Source organism: Grampus griseus, assembly GCF_964374135.1.
Source record: "Grampus griseus genome assembly, chromosome: 6".
NCBI classification, from domain to species: domain Eukaryota; kingdom Metazoa; phylum Chordata; class Mammalia; order Artiodactyla; family Delphinidae; genus Grampus; species Grampus griseus.
In genome coordinates, this window is record NC_139000.1 from 90792395 (window position 1) to 90813555 (window position 21161).

A 21161-nucleotide genomic window follows, 5' to 3' on the forward strand; every position below is an offset into this window, starting at 1 on the left:
CTGTGCCTCTGAGTTGAGACAGCCGAGTTCAGGACACTGGTCCCCCAGAGACCTCCCGGCTCCACGTAATATCAAAGAGTGAAAGCTCTCCCAGAGATCACCATCTCAATGCTAAGACCCAGCTCCACTCAACAATCAGCAAGCTACAGTGCTGGACACCCTATGACAAACAACCAGCAAGACAGGAACACAACCCCACCCATTAGCAGAGAGGCTGCCTAAAGTCATAATAAGGTCACAGACACACCAAAACACACCACTGGACGCAGTCCCACCCACCAGAAACACAAGATCTAGCCTCATCCACCAGAATACAGACACCAGTCCCTTCTACCAGGAAGCCTACACAACCCACTGAACCATCCTTAGGTACTGAGAGCAGACACCAAAAACAATGGGAACTAGAAACCTGCAGCCTGTGAAAAGGAGACCCCAACCACAGTAAGTTAAGCAAAATAAGAAGACAGAGAAACACAAAGCAAATGAAGGAGCAAGGTAAAAACCCACGAGACCAAACAAATGAAGAGGAAATAGACAGTCTACCTGTAAAAGAATTCAGAGTAATGATAGTAAAGATGATCCAAAATCTTGGAAATAGAATGGAGAAAATACAAGAAACGTTTAACAAGGACCTAGAAGAACTAAAGAGCAAACAAACAATGATAAACAACACAAAAAATGAAATTAAAAATTCTCTAGAAGGAAGCAACAGTAGAATAACTGAGGCAGAAGAACGGATAAGTGACCTGGAAGATAAAATAATGGAAATAACTACTGCAGAGCAGAATAAAGAAAAAAGAATGAAAAGAACTGAGGACAGTCTCAGAGACCTCTGGGACAACATTAAACACACCAACATTTGAATTGTAGGGGTCCCAGAAGAGGAAGAGAAAAAGAAAGGGACTGAGAAAATAGTTGAAGAGATTATAGTTGAAACTTTCCCTAATATGGGAAAGGAATTAGTCAATCAAGTCCAGGAAGCACAGAGAGTCCCATACAGGATAAATCCAAGGAGAAACATGCCAAGACACATATTAATCAAACTATCAAAAAGTAAATACAAAGAAAAAATATTAAAAGCAGCATGGGAAAAATAACAAATGACATACAAAGGAATACCCATAAGGTTAACATCTGATCCTTCAGCAGAAACTCTGAAAGCCAGAAGGGAATGGCAGGACATATTTTAAGTGATGAAAGGGAAAAACTTACAACCAAGATTACTCTACCCAGCAAAGATCTCATTCAGATTCAACAGAGAAATTAAAACCTTTACAGACAAGCAAAACTAAGAGAATTCAGTACCACCAAACCAGCTTTACAACAAATGCTAAAGGAACTTCTCTAGGCAGGAAACACAAGAGAAGGAAAAGACTTACAATAACAAACCCAAAACAAGTAAGAAACTGGTAATAGGAACATACATATCAATAACTACCTTAAATGTAAATGGATTAAATGCTTCAACCAAAAGACAAAGACTGGCTGAATGGATTCAAAAACAAGACCCATATATATGCTGTCTACAAGAGACCCACTTCAGACCTAGGGACACATACAGACTGAAAGTGAGGGGATGGAAAAAGATATTCCATGCAAATGGAAATCAAAAGAAAGCTGGAGTAGCAATTCTCATATCAGACAAAATAGACTTTAAAATAAAACTATCAAGGGATCAATCCAAGAAGATGATATAACAATTGTAAATATTTATGCACCCAACATAGAAGCACCTCAATACATAAGGCAAATGTTAACAGCCATAAAGGGGAAATGGACAGTAACACAATAATAGTAGGGGGCATTAACACCCCACTTTCACCAATGGACAGATCATCCAAAATGAAAGTATATAAGGAAACACATGCTTTAAATGATATATTAAACAAGATGGACTTAATTAATATTTAAATACATTAAACAAAATGGACTTAGTTGATATTTATAGGACATTCCATCCAAAAACAACAGAATACACTTTCTTCTCAAGTGCTCATGGAACATGCTCCAGGATAGATCATATCTTGGGTTACAAATCAAGCCTTGGTATATTTTAAGAAAACTGAAATTGTATCAAGTATTGTTTCCAACTACAATGCTATGAGACTACATAAGAATTACAGGGAAAACAACTGTAAAATATACAAACACAGGGAGGCTAAACGATACACTACTAAATAACCAAGAGATCACTGAAGAAATCAAAAAGGAAATCAAAAAATACCTAGAAACAAATGACAATGAAAACACCATGACCCAAAACTTATGGGAGGCAGCAGAAGCAGTTCTAAGAGGAAAGTTTATAGCAATACAATCCTACCTCAAGAAACAAGAAACAACTCAAATAAACAACCTAACCTTACACATAAAGCAATTAGAGAAAGAAGAACAAAAACCCCAAAGTTAGCAGAAGGAAAGAAATCATAAAGATCAGTTCAGAAATAAATGAAAAAGAAATGAAGGAAATGATAGCCAAGAGCAATAAAACTAAAAGCTGGTTTTTTGAGAAGATAAACAAAATTGATAAACCATTAGCCAGAGTCATCAAGGAAAAAAGGGAGAATACTCAAATCAAAAGAATTAGAAGTGAAAAAGGTAAAGTAACAACTGACATTGCAGAAATACAAAGGATCATGAGAGATTACTATAAGCAACTATATGCCAGTAAAATGGAAAACCTGGAAGAAATGGACAAATTCTTAGAAAAGCACAACCTCCCAAAACTGCACCAGGAAGATATAGAAAATATAAACAGACCAATCTCAAGCAGTGAAATTGAAACTGTGATTAAAAATCTTCCAACAAACAACAGCCCAGTACCAGATGGCTTCACAGGTGAATTCTATCAAACATTTAGAGAAAACCTAACACCTACTCTTCTCAAACTGCTCCAAAATATAGCAAAGGGAGCAACACTCCCAAACTCATTCTACAAGGCCACTGTCACCCTAATACAAAAACCAGACAAAGATTTCACAAAAAAAGAAAACTACAGGCCAATAACACTGATGAACATAGATGCAAAAATCCTCAACACAATACTAGCAACCAGAATCCAACAGCATATTAAAAGGATCATATACCATAAGCAAGTGGGGTTTAGCCCAGGAACACAAGGATTCTTCAATATACTCAAATCAGTGTGATAAACCATATTAACAAATTGAAGAATAAAAACCATATGATCATCTCAATAGATGCAGAAAAAGCTTTCGACAAAATTCAACATCCATTTATGATAAAAACCCTCCAGAAAGTAGGCATAGAGGGAACTTACCTCAACATAATAAAGGCCATATATGACAAACCCACAGCCAACATCATGCTCAAAGGTGAAAAACAAACTATTTCCATGAAGATCAGGAACAAGAGAAGTTTGCCCATTCTCACCACTATTATTCAACATAGTTTTGGAAGTTTTAGCTAGAGCAATCAGAGAAGAAAAAGAAATAAAACAATCCAAATCGGAAAAGAAGCAGTAAAACTGTCACTGTTTGCAGATGACCTGATACTATACATAGAGAATCCTAAAGATGCTACCAGAAAACTACTAGAGCTAATCAATGAATTTGGTAAAGTAGCAGCATACAAAATTAATGCACAGAAATCCCTTGCATTCCTATACACTAATGATGAAATATCTGAAAGAGAAATTAAGGAAACACTCCCATTTACCACTGCAACAAAAAGAATAAAATACCTAGGAATAACCCTATGTAAGGAGACAAAAGACCTGTACACAAAAAACTATAAGAGGGCTGCCCTGGTGGCACAGTGGTTGAGAGTCCGCCTGCCGATGCAGGGGACACGGGTTCGTGCCCTAGTCCGGAAAGATCCCACGTGCCGTGGAGTGGCTAGGTCCATGAGCCATGGCCACTGAGTCTGCGAATCCGGAGCCTGTGCTCTGCAACGGGACAGGCCACAACAGAGAGTCCCGCATACCGCAAAAATAAAAAAAGTATGAGGCACTGATGAAAGAAATTAAAGATGATACAAACAGATGGAGAGATATACCATGTTATTGGATTGGAAGAATCAACATTGTGAAAATAACTATACTACCCACAGTACTCTACAAATTCAATGCAATCCCTATCAAACGACCAATGTCATTTTTCACAGAAGTAGAACAAAAAATTTCACAATTTGTATGGAAACACAAAAGATCCCAAATAGCCAAAGCAATCTTGAGAAAGAAAAAGGGAGCTGCAGGAATCAGGCTCCCTGTCTTCAGACTATAGTACAAAGCTACAGTAATCAAGACAGTATGGTACTGGCACAAAAACAGAAATCAAGATCAATGGAACAGGATAGAAAGCCCAGAGATAAACCCACGCACATATGGTCACCTTATTTTTGATAAAGGAGGCAAGAATATACAATGGAGAAAAGACAGCCTCTTTGATAAATGGTGCTGGGAACACTGGACAGGTACATGTAAAAGAATGAAATTAGAACACTCCCTAACATCATACACAAAAATAAACTCAAAATGGGTTAAAGACCTAAATGCAAGGCCAGACACTGTAAAACTCTTAGAGGAAAACATAGAACACTCTGTGATATAAATCACAGCAAAATCCTTTTTGACCCACCTCGTAGAGAAATGGAAATAAAAACAAAAATAAACAAATGGGACCTAATGAAACTTAAAAGGCTTTGTACAGCAAAGGAAATCATAAACAAGATGAAAAGACAACCCTCAGAATATGAGAAAATATTTGCAAATGAAGCAACTGACAAAGGAGTAACCTCCAAAATGTACAAGTAGCTCATGGAGCTCAATATCAAGAAATCAAACAACCCAGTCCAAATTGGGTAGAAGACCTAGATAGACATTTCTCCAAAGAAGATATACAGATTGCCAACAAACACATGAAAGGATGCTCAACATCACTAATCATTAGAGAAATGCTACAATGAAGTATGAAAACTACAATGAAGTATCACCTCACACCAGTCAGAATGGCCATCATCAAAAAATCTACAAACAATAAATGCTGGAGCGGGTGTGGAAAAAAGGGATCCCTCTTGCACTGTTGGTGGGAATGTAAATTGATACAGCCACTATGGAGAACAGTATGGAGGTTCCTTAAAAAAGTAAAAATAGAACTACCATACGACCCAGCAATCCCACTGCTGGGTATATACCCTGAGAAAACCATAATTCAAAAAGATTCATGTACCGCAATATTCATTGCAGCTCTATTTACAATAGCCATGACATGGAAGCAACCTAAGTGTCCATCAACAGATGAATGGATAAGGAAGATGTGGCACATACATACAATGGAATATTACTCAGCCATAAAAAGAAATGAAATTGAGTTATTTGTAGTGAGGTAGATGGACTTAGAGACTGTCATACAGAATGAAGTAAGTCAGACAGAGAAAAACAAATACCATATGCTAAAACGTATATATGGAATCTAAAAAAAAAATTGTTTCTGAAGAACCTAAGGGCAGGACAGAAATAAAGATACAGACGTAGAGAATGGACTTGAGGACACGGGGAGGGGGAAGTGGTAAGCTGGGATGAAGTGAGAGAGTGTCATGGACATATATACACTACCAAATGCAAAACAGATAGCTAGTGGGAAGCAGCCGCATAGCACAGGGACATCAGCTCTGTGCTTTGTGTCTACCCAGAGGGGTGGGATAGGCAGTGTGGGAGCGAAACTGAAGAGGGAGGAGATATGTGGATATATATGTATGTAGAGCTGATTCACTTTTTTAAAAAGCAGAAACACACATACAATTGTAAAGCAATTATACTCCAATAAAAATGTTAAAAAAAAAAAGGAGAAATGAGGCTTTGGAATGAAGGCCTGGAAGGATTAAAAAACTTAGATCCTCCCCCAGTGATTGTGCGGTTGACTGAGCAGAAGGAGACTGTGGTTTTGCCAAACAATTGGAGGCAGACAGTTCACAAGTGTAGCCACACATTTGGATGTTTGATTTTCTCCCTAAAATCTTACAGCTGGCCTAGGCCTGGAGAAGTCAGTTTAAAGAATATGTCCAGAAGTAAGTGTAACTGGGCTGAGACTGTGAAAGAAAAACAGGCAAAACACTTTCTCAAGCACTAGGAAAAGAGAGGTTGGAATCAGAAGCCAAGGGATTTAAAATATAGAAACAGAAATGAGAAGATGATGGAAGGAGGTCGAAATGTGAATGGACTGGAAATCCCAGTAAAGAAGAGCAGGCATTGTGGGGACTTGGACCACAAAAGGGGGAAGTATGGTAAATGATCCTAAACTTCCTCTCCAGACTAATTTTATATTATTTAATTAAGTTTCATAATACCCATTGAGATTTTTCATTAAATTTTATTATACGTATACATCCACAAGGAAAAAGTAATATATTTACATTGTTAGACATTCTCAGTCAAAAGCATGTTAAATATCTCAGTCCATGCAAACCTTATTTTCTGTCACTTTGCCGTGTTTGGTTGTTGTCTACAATACAAATTGTAATTGTGTGCACAATTCTCATTCCACTGGGTGTTCACTCTTGTGTCTTTAGAAAATTAAACGTTTAAGTCACCAAATTGATGACTGTTTCTTTAGTATTGAGCAGAATTCAATAACAGGGACTCCATGGTCTGTCAGTGAAAATCCTTTACCCTGCTTGTAGGGATGGATCTATTTGAGCCTATAATTAAATCTTACACGGGCTTATTCTGACATATTTACTTTTGACAATTTAAGAAGCCAATATTACCCATTATTATGTATACATTATTGATCTTTGAATTTTAGTTTTCAACTCCATATCATGGATTAAAAATATAGAATTTTATTCTAATAGAAAAGTTATCTTCTTTATTTCCTTTCAGCCAGCCTATTGTGAGGCTAAAAAATGGTCAAAATCAAACAAATATTATACAACGTAAATTATCATGAAATGTAATAGATTACCACCAATATTTATCAATATTTACAATATCTATCAATATTTAATATATACACCAAATTTGGATTTAAATATGTGTGGGTTTAAATATTTATATGTTTAAATTTCAGCACCATTTCTTATTTATGAACTGTGTCATCTAGAGCAACCACTCATATCTCTAAACTCTCTATTTCCTCATATGTAAATTGCATGTAATAATACAGGCCTCAGGGACTTCTCTGGTGGTGCAGTGGATAAGACTCTATGCTCCCAATGCAGGGGGTCCGGGTTCAATCCCTGGTCAGGGAACTAGACCCCACGTGCATGCCACAACTAAGAGTTCACGTGCCACAACTAAGGAGCCCTCCTGCTGCAACGAAGGAGCCCACGTGCTGCAACAAAGGAGCCAGCCTGCCACAACTAAGGAGGCCATCTGCTGCAACTAAGAACTGGTGCAGCCAAATAAATAAATAAATATTAAAAAAAATAATATAGGCCTCAAAGAATAGTGGTATTTATTTGTCAGTTATTAGTAATAAATTGATTATTATTGATGTGGAACTTCTTAGACAATATATTTTATAAGAAAGATTGATATATAATATCTTTATAAACGTTACATGATTGAGCTGAGAATTCTGAAGATAGAATATACTATATTCATCTTTAGTTTGCATTTTTATGTAACAATGTGCATAACTTATATGAATCATTTTTTTTTCATGTTAAACTGAGACCTTCAAACAATGCCTAAGGAAAACCACTCTAAGAGCACAGTGATGGATTTCTTGAAGTGTTTTGTTCCCCATCAGAGGAAGAAACAAAGTGAGGCCCAAGAAGATATAAGAAATAAGTAATCTGTTTAAGAACAAAAAAATGGCACCATGTTGGAACACAATGTGCCAGAAAAAATGGATTTGAAATGATACAGAATCTAGGCATACACAGTAAAGAGGAAAAAAAATAGATGTGCCATAATGGAAGAGAAAGATTACAGAAAAGGCAGTTCAGGAAGCACATTTCTATGTTGTTATCCTATTTTCCTTTCCCTCTTTTAGAAGTAATAACTCTCCCAATTAATTTCCATCTATGCACATATTCACTGTGCATTATTTAGAAGAGAATCAGTTCCATATTTTAAAAAGGGATGAGATTATAAAAGGAGGAAAGTGTAATGAGGTAGAAAACTGAAGGGAAAAAAACACGAAATAAGATTAGATAAAGAGAAATGAAAAAGAAACCATATAGTTGTATTTTAATACGTTAACCAAATAATTTTGCTGCAAAAACCAAAAACTGGCTAGGCCAAAATTTAACAAAGGGCCGTTTTATGTAAAATGTTTCTTCACAAGTAAAAGTTTATGAAATTCTGAGATCGTTCAGTAGATTAGATATATCTGCAAATCACTATCAATCAAGGTGAAACCTCTGCAGTATGTACTTTTATGAATATTATTTTTTAAAAAACAAATTCACCCCTATGAAACAAGAATAGCTCTTTTCTTCTCTTTGCTTAATAAAATTAACAAACAAATACACATATATAGGGAAAAAAACATGTAAAGTGTGTTCACTGCATGACCCAGTTGTGCACACAGTTGAATGTCTTTCCTGTGTCTTTCTTGTGTTTTCCTGGAGAAAATACTTCAGTGCTTCCTTTGTCTTGTTTTCTGTAACTATTTTTAAATTTTCCCCAAATGATCCAGAGATCTATTCTCCTTCTAGAATTAGACTTTTTCCCAACCATAATATTTTCTTGCAGATGGTTCTTCTGTTACACTTTGAACTGGTTGTTCTCCACTCATGCAGCAGTCTTCTTCCTTGAACTTCCATTCATCTTCAACTTAGGACTTCCTCCACTACGTCCCATCCCTTGTTTCCTGATCTTCATGCTTTCCTGTTTTTAACTCAGTAATATTGTTGGAGTCCATCCCTCAGTAATTATCTTGGGTCTTGGTGTTGAATCTTTCTTGGATTCTTTATCAAATTGACTGGGTAATGGCCAGGATGCCTTAAGCAGTCACTCTGGGTGGTAACTTCTCTGACCAGTTGTAACAGTTATTACTCTTTCATTGTATTTCTGCTTCCTGAACATGTATTCAAACATATCATCTAGGATTTTCTTCTCTTTCAAAGAGCTGGAGGGCTGGAGTTGGGTATTTCTCTTCTGCCAGTGAGGTTAGGCTTAGATAAATTCCAAACTGTTTGGCTCTGGTAAAAGTTTCCCTTGAGGGTGCACTTTGTTAAGAACAGGGACATGTGGGCATATTTCAGAATAGTGACTTTTCCCCTCCCCCTGCCAGAAGTATGAGAGAATTTTTCCTCTATTCTTCACAGTAAGAATCTAATGGGACTCCTAGAGGTAAAACGTATAAAAGATTGGGGCCACAGGGAGATTTTAACTCTCAAGCTAGTGCACACTGAGCCTCTAGCACTCTGTCAATACAGTTTGTGTTCCTACTGGGATTGGCACCAGTGATGGGATTCTGTTCCACTTCTGGGTTTATACTCCTAATAAGCTGTGATTCTCTGTATTCTCCTATTTCTCCAGGTTTAAGGGCAGCAGTTTGCCTTGTGGCTTTAGCTCCCTGATGACTCTAAAAAGAGTTGCTGCTTTTCAGTTTATTCATCACTTTTCCTGTTGTGAGGAAGCAAGTAACAACTTTCAGGCTCCTTACAATTTGGACTAAAACCCAAAAGTACAATCAACACAATATACAAAAATGCTTTTACGAATTTTTCTCTTAGATCGTCAGTTCATCTCTTAGATAGGTCAATAACAGTTATTTCCTATGTGACTTTTAAATCTTTTCAGTGTTAAAATGCATGTTTCATTTTATCCTTTCCCCAAAAGGTACACCTAGATAATTGTTCAATTTTGCTGACTTTTCACCAAATCAGTATTCTTAATCATTGTATTTAGGAACTGGGTCCAGAATAATTCTCTCACTGATGATGGCATTTATTAATCCATTTGGGAATTTTGTTCTAGACCTTGCTAAATGTAAAGACTTGGGCGAGGTACTGAATTCTACACAAAGAGGAGTAAGATGTGATTTCCACTTTCAAGGTCGTAACAGTCTATCGATAAGTTGCCAAGATACACTTGGAATGCACAAAGTGATAAAATGGCAATGCATTTGTTACCTGTGGTTCCTATAGAAACATCAGAAACAGGTGCCTTAAATCTATAGAAATTTATTGTCTCACAGTTTTAGAGGCCAAAAGTCCTAAATCAACGTGTTGGCAGGGCTACATTCCCTCCCAAAGCTAGAGCGGAGCATCTATTTTTGCCACTTCCAACTTCTGGTGACTCCACGTGTTCCTTGGCTTGTGGCTATACTGCTCCAGTCTCTCTGGGTCACACAGCTTCTGCCTCCTGTGTTTGTGTTTCTCCTTTTCTGTCTGTCTCAAAACTGTTTCTCTCTCATAAAGATAAATGTGATTGCATTTAGGGCCCTCCTGGTTAATCCAAGGTAAGTTTTTCCTCTCAAGATTCTTAACTTAATCACATCTTTTACCATACTAGGAATAATTCAGACATTCTGAATATAAGGGCATGGACCTATATTTTGGGGGCCATGATTCAATTCATTATGGCCAATAAAACACCAAAATCTATAGAAATAGAGAAAGAAGTCAGGGAACCCCTGCTTTTAAGGTAGGTATATTTAACCTGGCAGAGAGAAAGAGTTTTAATGTTTTTTTGTTTTTAAAGACAAAAAAAATCCATGTTGAGTGATTACTTCTGTGTCTCTCATAATCCTAATCATGAATACATGTTATTTAAACATCACAAAATCTTAATCAGCATATGATTATACCAAGTGATTTGCAGCTGAGTTCAAGAATTTCAAGGACATTATAGGATTATTCTAATTTCTCTAGTCATAATGCTCATAGGTTATAAAGTCAGGACTTCCACCCACATTTTTCTGACCCAAAGCTCATGAGCTTTTAAGAAAAAAGAATACGATAATAATAATATTCGTATAATTAGTGTTAACTAGAAGAATATGTTTTCTTTTATCTTCAGAGTATGACGTGTTTACTCTAAGTTTGTTTTCTCTTCATTAACTCAGAATTTGAGGGCAGCACTTTTTGGATTATTCTACTAGCTCCCCAGTTATCATTAGAACTGCTACTACACTCAACTGGTGAGCCAGTAAAAGCCGGCTTTAAAAGCAAGAAGCTTTATGCCATGTGCCTATGGGGCTTGCTGTCAGAGCAGTCCTGACACATCCCATAGCAGCAGAGAAAATGGAACCTCTGAGCCAGAGGTAACAGCAGAACTGATGAAATGAGCAGCTGTGCTCACAGGCTTCAGTAGCATCATCATTTCTTCCTATTTATTGTTATATTCTTACTGAGGATACGAAAACACTTTTTGAGGTAGGCTTACCATCAATCAGTTCCAGAATGCTTGGAGGTAAGGGGAGCTTGGCTTATACATGAAGAGCAAAGAATCTACATTCCATAAAGCTGAGCATCACATAGGCTGTTTTGCCTTAAATCATAAATGAAGATCAAAGTAGAGAAGAGATTTAGTGGCACAATTTGATAGATCCTTGTTTTTTGGAAAATAAATCATATGACAAACTAATAATAGAAGACAAGAGACTTGAAAACTTAAAGAAAACTGGGCTGTTTATCTCCAGTTATAACACTGTTTGATGAAATTATTTTGAGGTTTTAGTAAGCTCTAGGCTTTGAGAGATCTAGCTATAATCCTGATAGACTGACCCTTTCTAATTTGTAGTTTTGTTTTCTTGTTCTTCATTTTGTGATGGCATGAGTACTTCTAAGCCACTAGTTGATAAAATGAAAAGACAAAGAAAAACAAATAATTTTAATAAAGTGAACCTTGATCTAAATTTTGTACACTTATTAAAAATAGAGAAAGTTTAATTTATGGCCCAAGAGCTATCAAAGATGGTCATTCTTTTCATGGCTTTGTTTATCCTCATTTTGTAGCTTTAGTGTTTGGAATATAATAATTCCTTAATAAAGAAAAATGTGGTGAGTCTAAATACATTGCATTTATAGGATCTTCAATGTTAACCAGCAGGCTCAAGATCTTTTATGTATTCTTGGCCTCTCCTCTTCTCCAAATTTCAGCCTAAGCAGAGGCACAGCTTGTTAAAGGGAATTTATTTTGGCCGCCCCTGCTCACAGCTGATCCTCATTAGGGAAAACAAACCTCACTTTAAAAAGAACTATTGAGGGCTAAGGAAGAGGTCAATGTAAATTAGTTCACAAAGTGAGACTTCAATTGTTACCTAGTAGAGGGGCAGGAAGTCATATAAAGAGACATCAATTTGAAAGAAAAGGCCTAAGGCCTGTTTTGTTCAAAGTTAAGCCTTTAAGTGAGTTTCTCTCTGTCTCTCCTGCTTTCTTTTTTCTCTCTCACAGATGTTTACCTGCCTGTAAAAGAGCACAGAGATCCTTTTTGAAGTCTGTTTTCATGCAACATCTGTGAGAATTTTGGCTTTAGGTCTTACTTCAAAGCTTTTGTACCTAATGATACCACAGAAAGATGATTCAACAGTAACAGCACACCCTCCCAGGAAGACATTTCCATGTGATATAATTTTTGATGTTTAATAGCAGCATAAATTGTCAAAAGGCAAACAAGGTATGTTAGGTGCATGTGAGGAAAGAATCAACTTCCCTGTGCCAAAGAATGATACCAAAATGGTAAAATGAGCTTCTGACACTACCTTTTCAGCAAATCTCTACTAGAATTTTTCTTAGCTCTAAAAAATAACACATTTGAAGTGAGCAAAAACTCTCCCTGATCCTCTTTTCTTACTGAAATAGAAAAGAATGCACATGCGAAAACAATGTCCATATACCAGAACCTGAGGCTCTATCTGTTCTAACAAAGTTACCACATCCATCATGGCAACTTCAATCAGGGCAACTACTGGGCTGAGCTTGCAGCGGTCTACAGTCACCTTCCAGGATCCATCTGGTTTTTGCAAGATCATTGCTAGGTAATTTAACTGGGGATGTGATAAGGACCACCATCCTTGCATCTGTTAGAAACTCACGGCTGATATAAATCTCCTAAACTCTATATAATACATATATGATACAATTTTTATTTATATATTTTTACTTACTTTCTCATGACAGGAACAGTTTCAGAGGCTTCCATGTGGCTTTCCCTATTTTGGTAGTTATCTACAACCAAGGACCCAATCTGGAAGTTGTACTAACTTCCAAGTATGTTAATACCAATTAAACATTCAGGGTCCAGGGAAATGACCATCAGGTGGTCTATGTAAGTGATTTATTACCTGTCTCCCATATGCCCCCATACATATAGGAAGGCCACAATAATGTTTCAAAGTATTCGTAGTTCAATATCACAGAAACCCTATAACCTATACCAACAGTGCTAAAAATATGAGTAATCTCCATCTCCCAATTTATAGTCAAGTGAGTAAATGGCCATAATTTTCTTGAGGAAAAATGCAGCACATTCACCAAGATACATCACATTCAGGGACATGAAACACACCTCAAACACATTTTAAAAGAATTGAAATCATCCAAAGTATGCTCTCAGAACACAATGGAAATAAACTAGAAATCAATAACAGAAAGTGGCTAGAGAATCCCAAAGTATTTGGAGATTAAACAAACAACACACTTGTAAATAATACATGGGTCAAAAAAGAAATGCCAAGAGATATTAAAAATAATTTGAACTTAGTGAAAATTGAAATAAAACCTATCAAAATTTATGAGATGCAGTGAAAGCAATGCTTAGAGGGAAATTTATAGCATTGAATGCATATTTTTTAGAAAAATAAAGATCTAAAACCAAAAATGTAAGATTTCACCTTAGGATACTAGAGAAAGAAGAGCAGTATAAACCAAAAGAAAGAAGAAGTAACAAACTTAAAGCAGATATTAATGAATCTTAAAATAAGAAATAGAGAAATATCAATAGAGACAATGAGAAAATTAATGAAACAAAAAGGTGGTTCTTTGAAAACATTAATATAATCAATAAACTTCTAGCCAGGCTAAGAATAAATATAAAGACGTAAGTTACCAACACCAGAAATGAAAGAGGGACCATCATTTAAAAATATAGTAGACTATTATGAAAAACTGTATGATCCCAGATTTGACAATTTGAATGAAATGGACTAATGCTTGAAAGACACATCATACCAAAACTGACACAAGGAGAAATAGATCATCTTAATAGGCCCATATCTATTACAGAAATTCAAACAATAATTATCCTTCCAGAAGAGAAAGCACCAGGCCCAGATTTTTTCACTGGTGAACTCTACCAATCATTCAAGAAAGAAATGATCCCAAATCTCTTTAGTATCCTCCAGAAAAGAGAAACAGAGGGCACACTTCCTCACTCATTCTTTGAGACCAGAATTACCCCCATAACAAAACCAGAAAAAGACAAGAAAACTACAGTCCGATATATCTCATGGGTAGCTGCAAAAATCCTAACCAAAATTATAGCTCACTGCATCCAAAGATGTATAGAAAGAATGTACGCCATAAGCAGCTAGGATTATCCCAGGTATTCAAAGCTGTCTAAACATTCAATCATCAGTGTAATCCATTGCATCAAAAGGCTAAAGAAGAAAATTTTGCAGCAGTATTACCTCAGACATGTTACCTTGCATTCTCGTGTCTCATTTTTCACATTTGTATAGTATGGTTTATAATAGGGCACACCTCAAACAAGGCAGGCCGTGAGGAGTAACTACTGATTCCTTTTTCTCATTCATTTTAGGAGGAGACCACCAAGCACTAGCCTGAGTCTAGCAGGGGAATCAGACATGGCTGTCATAGAGTTCAGGAAATGATGGTACAGAGATACAAATACAGGCCTGGAATACAGTAGGTAATTGCTAAGTGTTTGTTGAAGGAGTGACAAAATGAACACAATACTATGGGGACTCAGATGAGGGGCAGCTAACTCTTTCTGGTAGTTTCATGAAAGACTTCTTGGCAAAAGTGATTTTTGAGCAGGTCTTGAAGGATGCATAGGAAGCTATCCAAAGGAGGAGATGTATATACCAAATTTCATAGTCAAAGAGCAAGGGGAGTCCCAAGTGACAGCAAGCGAGGCAGTGAGGCCAGTAATGCCCCTCCCTCCCTCCCTCCTTCCTTCCTTCCTTCCTTCCTTCCTTCCTTCCTTTAGGTTTATGGCTGGTATAGATTTAGGGCTTTATAGTTGTTGAGATTATCTGGTCTGGGAAACTTGCATTGTATCTGTTTTTGTAATATAATTTTCTTCCCATTGTGTAACATAGCAAGACTTCAGGTACTCAATCTAAACGTTTTGTCTTTGGGCTGAGCTGACATTCTGTTTTAGAAATACCACTCTAATATTTAGGTGTTATATAGTTATGAGTACTGTTTACTACTGTCTGCTCTCATTTGCCAGGTCTAAGTTCTACCAGTTGTTACATATTTAGAAAATCACAAGATAAAAATACTAATTTTGATGCAAAATTTTGGCCAAGTGTAGACAACAGTATCCATTTGATATGACTTAAAAATCTTCTGCTTTTACTTTTATTTTCTTTTGCCTTTATTTTGACTGTGTAAATATTTCCAAAATTTTGATATTTTTACAAAGAAAAAATACGTGCATAGTTCCATCCATTTTGTAAGTAGACTTTTAATTTTGTGTTTATTTCCAAGACTTCTTCTTTGAACACCACCATTTTGTCATTGAACTATCCAAACTATGTGAATTAAAAAATTAAAAAAATTATAATTAAAAAAATTTTTGATTATATATTTATTAGTAAACTTTATTTAGTAAACTTTATTTACTAACTTTATTAGTAAACTTTATTAGTAAACTTTATTTTAGAACAGTTTTAGATTTACAGAAAAATTGTGAAGCTGGTACAGAAAGTTCCCAAATAGTTCATATTCAGTAGCCTCTATCAAAGCATCGTACATTAATATGGTACACTTGTCACAATTAATGAACCCAAATTGTTAATTATTAAATAATTATTAACAAGTTCCAAACTTTGTTCAGATTTGCTTAATTTTTACTTAATGTCTTTTCTCTCTTCCAGGAACTCACTGAGGATACCACATTACATTTAGTTGTAATGTCACCTTAGGCTCCTCTTAGCTGTGACAGATTATCATACTTGTATTGACTTTTGATGACCTTGAAAGTTTATTTTTTAATTTTTAAAAATTTTATTGTAGTTGATTTACAATGTCATGTTAGTTTCAGGTATACAGAACAGTGATTCAGTTTATATATATATACATATTTCAGATTCTTTGGCCATATAGGTTATTACAAAATATTGAGTATAGTTCCCTGTGCTATACACTAGGTCTTTGTTGGTTATCTATTTTATATATAAAATATATAACTATGTATTTGTTAATCCCAACCTCCTAATTTATTCCTCTTCCTCACCTTTCCCCTTTGGTAACCATAAATTTGTTTTCTATGTCTATGGGTCTATTTCTCGTTTGTAAATAAGCTCAATTGTATCTTTGTTTTTCAGATTCCACATATAAGCAATATCATATGATAACTGTCTTTCTCTGTCTGGCTTACTTCACTAAGTATGATGATATTTAATCCATCCATGTTGCTGCAAATGGTGTTATTTCATTCTTTTTATGGCTGAGTAATATTCCATTGTATATATACCATATCTTCTTTATCCATTCATCTGTCAGTGGACATTAGATTGCTCCCATGTCTTGATTACTGTAAATAACTCTACAATGAACATCGGGGTGCTTGTTTCTTTTTGAATTATAGTTTTCTCTGGATATATGCCCAGGAGTGGGATTGCAGGCTCATATGGTAACTCTATTTTTAGTTTTTTAAGAAACCTCCATACTGTTCTCCATAGTGGCTGTACTAATTTACATTCCAAACAAGAGTGTAGAATGGTTCCTTTTTCTCCATACCCTCTCCAGCATTTATCGTTTGTAGAAGTTTTGATGATGGCCATCCTGACTGGTGTGAGGTGATACCTCATTGTAGTTTTGATTTGCATTTCTCTGATAATTAGCAATGTTGAACATTTTTTCATGCACTTTTTGGCCATCTGTATGTCTTCTTTGGAGAAATTTTTATTTAGGTCTTCTGCCCATTTTTTGATTGTTTTTTTTCTTTTTTGATATTGAGCTATGTGAGCTGTTTGTATATTTTGGAGACCTTGACAGATTTGATAACTGTTCAGGTATTTTGTAGAATGTTCCTAAATTGAGAGTTGACTGATGTTTTCTCATTAGACTGGAGTTCGGGATTTGGGGGAAGGAAAACTATAGAAGTAAAGTGACACTTTCATGTCATATCAAGGGTACATATTATGAACATGACTTAGCACTGTTGATGTTGACCTTGACCACCTGGCTGAGGTAGAGTTTGTCCAGTTTTTCCACTATAAAGTTTTTACTATTGAAAAACTTTTATTTTAACTGCCTCCTTTCCTTGCTTATCTGTAAACTGCCACTCCAATTACGTTCTTACTTTTCAAAAATAACACATATAAAACATGGAGAATACAAATGTATCAAGAAAACTGAAATTACTAAAAACCTCCCCACAAACAATACATCAAAGTAGTCTCAATTTTTTTCTGAACATAAACAGCTAAGATTAAGTTATCAGTTTTCTAGGGTGATTACTATCATAATAGTAGTCATGGGAAATTTCCCATATCTAATGGAATGTTTGATTTAAAAATAATTAATCCATGTTGTGAAATCTAAGAAATTTGCTCCAAATGGAAAAAAAAGCTCATCTTTTTGCCCCCTTCAACACATCTGCATTTTAGCAATAGTAATAGCTACCATGAATTTCAATGAATCTTACATACCAGGTATCATGTTAAGTACAATGCACATATTATCGTCTATAATACTCAGAGCCATCCTTTAATTATTTCTCTCATTTCACAAAGGAAACACCTGAGTTTTGTAGAGATAGACTACATTGTCTCATATCATAGTAAGTATGCAGCAGAAAACTGAGTCAAACAGAGCAAAAAACTCATTTCTTTACCACTCTTTTATATGACATCTTGCATTTTGGTCCTCTGTTCACCACTAGTACATTTAGAAACTACAACTGAACTGTATTGCTGATTATTTTAGTCATATAGAGTAGGTCGACATGATAGTGCCCTGAAATGTAGCAACTGTAGGTACAATTATTGTATGTGAACTTTACAGTTCAGAGATTATAGATATACTTTTATACATTGAATACTTAAAAACTTCTGTCAGGGTCACTGGCTAGCTCTAAAGGGGAAACCCAAATTAAAGGAAGTGTTTGATTATTTTCTGTCTCTATGCTAGAATGAAGTTCTATGAGGGCAGGGAGTTTATTTTATTAAGAGATCTATTCCTAAATCCTAGAAAAGTTCCTGGCATGAAGATACAACGTTAAACATTGCCAAATATTTGTGGGGAAGTATAAACTTAATATAGAGTTATTTTTCAATGTAATGCTACCAGATTTTGCTCCTATTTGTATAGATGAACAAAACCACAGCAACAAAATACTGCCTTCATAGAGCTCAAATTTCAGTAACTCATAATCATTCCTTCTCATTTCGCTGAGGATCCTTTCAATTTATTCATTTCTAGTGATATTTTAATGGAATTGGTTGATCTCAATAAAATATAGTCTTAATTATGTTGAGCTCTTAAGAATACAATGGCCACTTCATTTCGTAGTCGTGAAGATCTTCACAACAAAAAAGAGTATTTAACATATTTTAATCCTGGTTGGAATAAATTAAATGAAACGTGCAATACAAAATCATTTACAAAGCTCTTTTAGGAACTAAAATTTTGTTTCCATTTTGGTTTTATTCAGCCAAGAAAGTTAATTTTCTGTTCTGAAGTGCTGTGTGAAACAGGTTATAAATGAACTGAATTTCATAAGCCAAATGAACCTGCAATTCTTGTCCAAGTTTAGATAAAAATGTGGTATATAATACACATGCAATTAAGATAGTGAAATCGTGCAGGGCATATATTATTGGCTTTATATCTAAATACATATATCATACAAAATTGCAATCCAGAGGTACAGTGTACTTATAGACGGAATTATGTCTCCCCTAAATCCACACATTGATGTCCTAACATCCAATGTGCCTGCATTTGGAACTAGGGACTTTACGGAGGTAATTAAGGTTAAATGAGATCATAAGGATGGGGCCCTAATCCAATAAGACTGGTGTTCTTATTAGAAGAAGAGAAACCAAATAAAAGGTCATATGAAGACACAGAAGGCAGGAAGCCAAGGAGAGAGGTCTCAGGGAGAAGCCAAACTTGCCATCACCTTGACCTCTAGCCTCCAGAACTGTGAGAAAATACATTTCTGTTGTTTAAGTCATCCACTCTGTGGCATTTTGTTATGACATCCCTAGTTGCCTAATACCACTGCCTAAACCCTAAAGACACAAGGAAAAAATCCCCTAAGGAAAACTTGATAGTGCGTGTAGAAAGCTTTTTTCATATATTTAATAGTTTTAGAGTTTATGCGTGCATGTGTGTGTGTGCGTGTGCTTGAAAATACAGCTCATGCAATATATACATTTCTATGTATATACACACACATATACCCCAAGCAACTTAAAATCGGCAATATGTATGCTTTTTTTGTATGCTTTTTTATTTTGTATATTTAAGAATGAATAGTTATTACTTTATAGGTGTTATACAAATGAGCCAAAGATGTCCCCTGTTTACTGTGGCCCCCATGTTTTTACTTCATCACAGCAGTCTAGACTGTTAGCTCAAAAGCCTACTGGTGCTAAACTCAAATTCTTACACATCCAATTGCTTTAAATATAGCCCCAATAGGCCTATTTTTAGTCATTTAAAAGCCAGTCTTCTCTGCAAACACCAAGAAACTGCACCCAACATCTACTAGCCATGAATAAGGTAAACCATGGCCCTTTAAAGATCCCAAGTCCCTGCTGGCTTTGAAAGCTCTCTGACCTAGGCATCACCTAGGCACTTAAGCCTCCTCTCCAGCTCTCTTCCCCAGTCATTTATTTGTCCTCTTCCCTTTATGGATGGTGGACCTAGGCTGCTGTGTCTAAGAGGTCTCCTGCTGTGAGGGATCTCCCCTCACATGCATCCTGTCCAAGTGCTGCCCACAATGCAGCTCCTTGTGTGCTACTGCCACACCCTTAGCATATATCTTGTCCTTGATTAGCCACCCAAATCCTTTAATTCAGTGCAGTGGGTATGAGTATCTTAAATATGGATAAGCTTGTAGTCAAACTTAGAAATACATATAAATCAAATGGAAAGCAAACATTTATTAGAAGTGGCAAAGCTCTTATAAAGTACAACTATCTCATAAGGGTGTTGGGAGGAGTAATTAATGTAAAATAGTTAGAATAAAGTTCAAAACACAGCAAGTACCTAATGATATTAAGCAAATATTAATAATCTTGTCAGTCTAGACTCAAAAATGTGGATCTAATTTATTCATCTTTTTTTGTTCTGCTAACTTTTTATTATCATTTTATAACTTATTCAGCAAACATATTTGAGTACTTTCATTGTGCCAGGTCACTACATGGTAGGAATTTTCCATAACTGTTCCTCTTAATTTAAACAGAGTATTTCACATGGAACTTTTTTATTATATAAAGAGAATTTCCTGTCCAGATTAGTCAATTTTAATCATAAATCATTTAAGAGATCGTTCTATAATCACTGAAAAAAGCTGACTAAATACATGTAGATTAAATGAGTTTAAAGTCATTAAAGTTATAATGTAAGAGAAGATGATTCTAGGACAACTTATAAAAGCCTATGCTTTCCTTCCATATTATTTCCTTTTGTGATCATGTTTACTATTTCCTTTGGGTTTGAGGTTTCTAGGGTACTGAATACACTGGTTTCTTTGATTCTTCAATTTTTATCAAAACTTATCTATTATGTCTATTTATCTATAATGTATTAAAAAACATCAAACCCAAAATGTATAAGAATTTTCGTATGTTAAATTCCTTTGGAAACGAGAGTCAATGTAAAAGACACATGGATTCCAAGTTGTGTCAGCACCTTGTGTCCAGGAATGTGTTAAACTTTATCTCAATTAACAGAGATGTTTATTAAAAAATTAATAGCAGTTAACACTGCTGTATGATATATCAGAGAGTTGTTAAAAGAGTAAATTCTAAGAGTTCTTATCACAATGAGAATATGTTTTTCTTATTTCTTTTCTTTTTATTGTAGCTATATGAGAT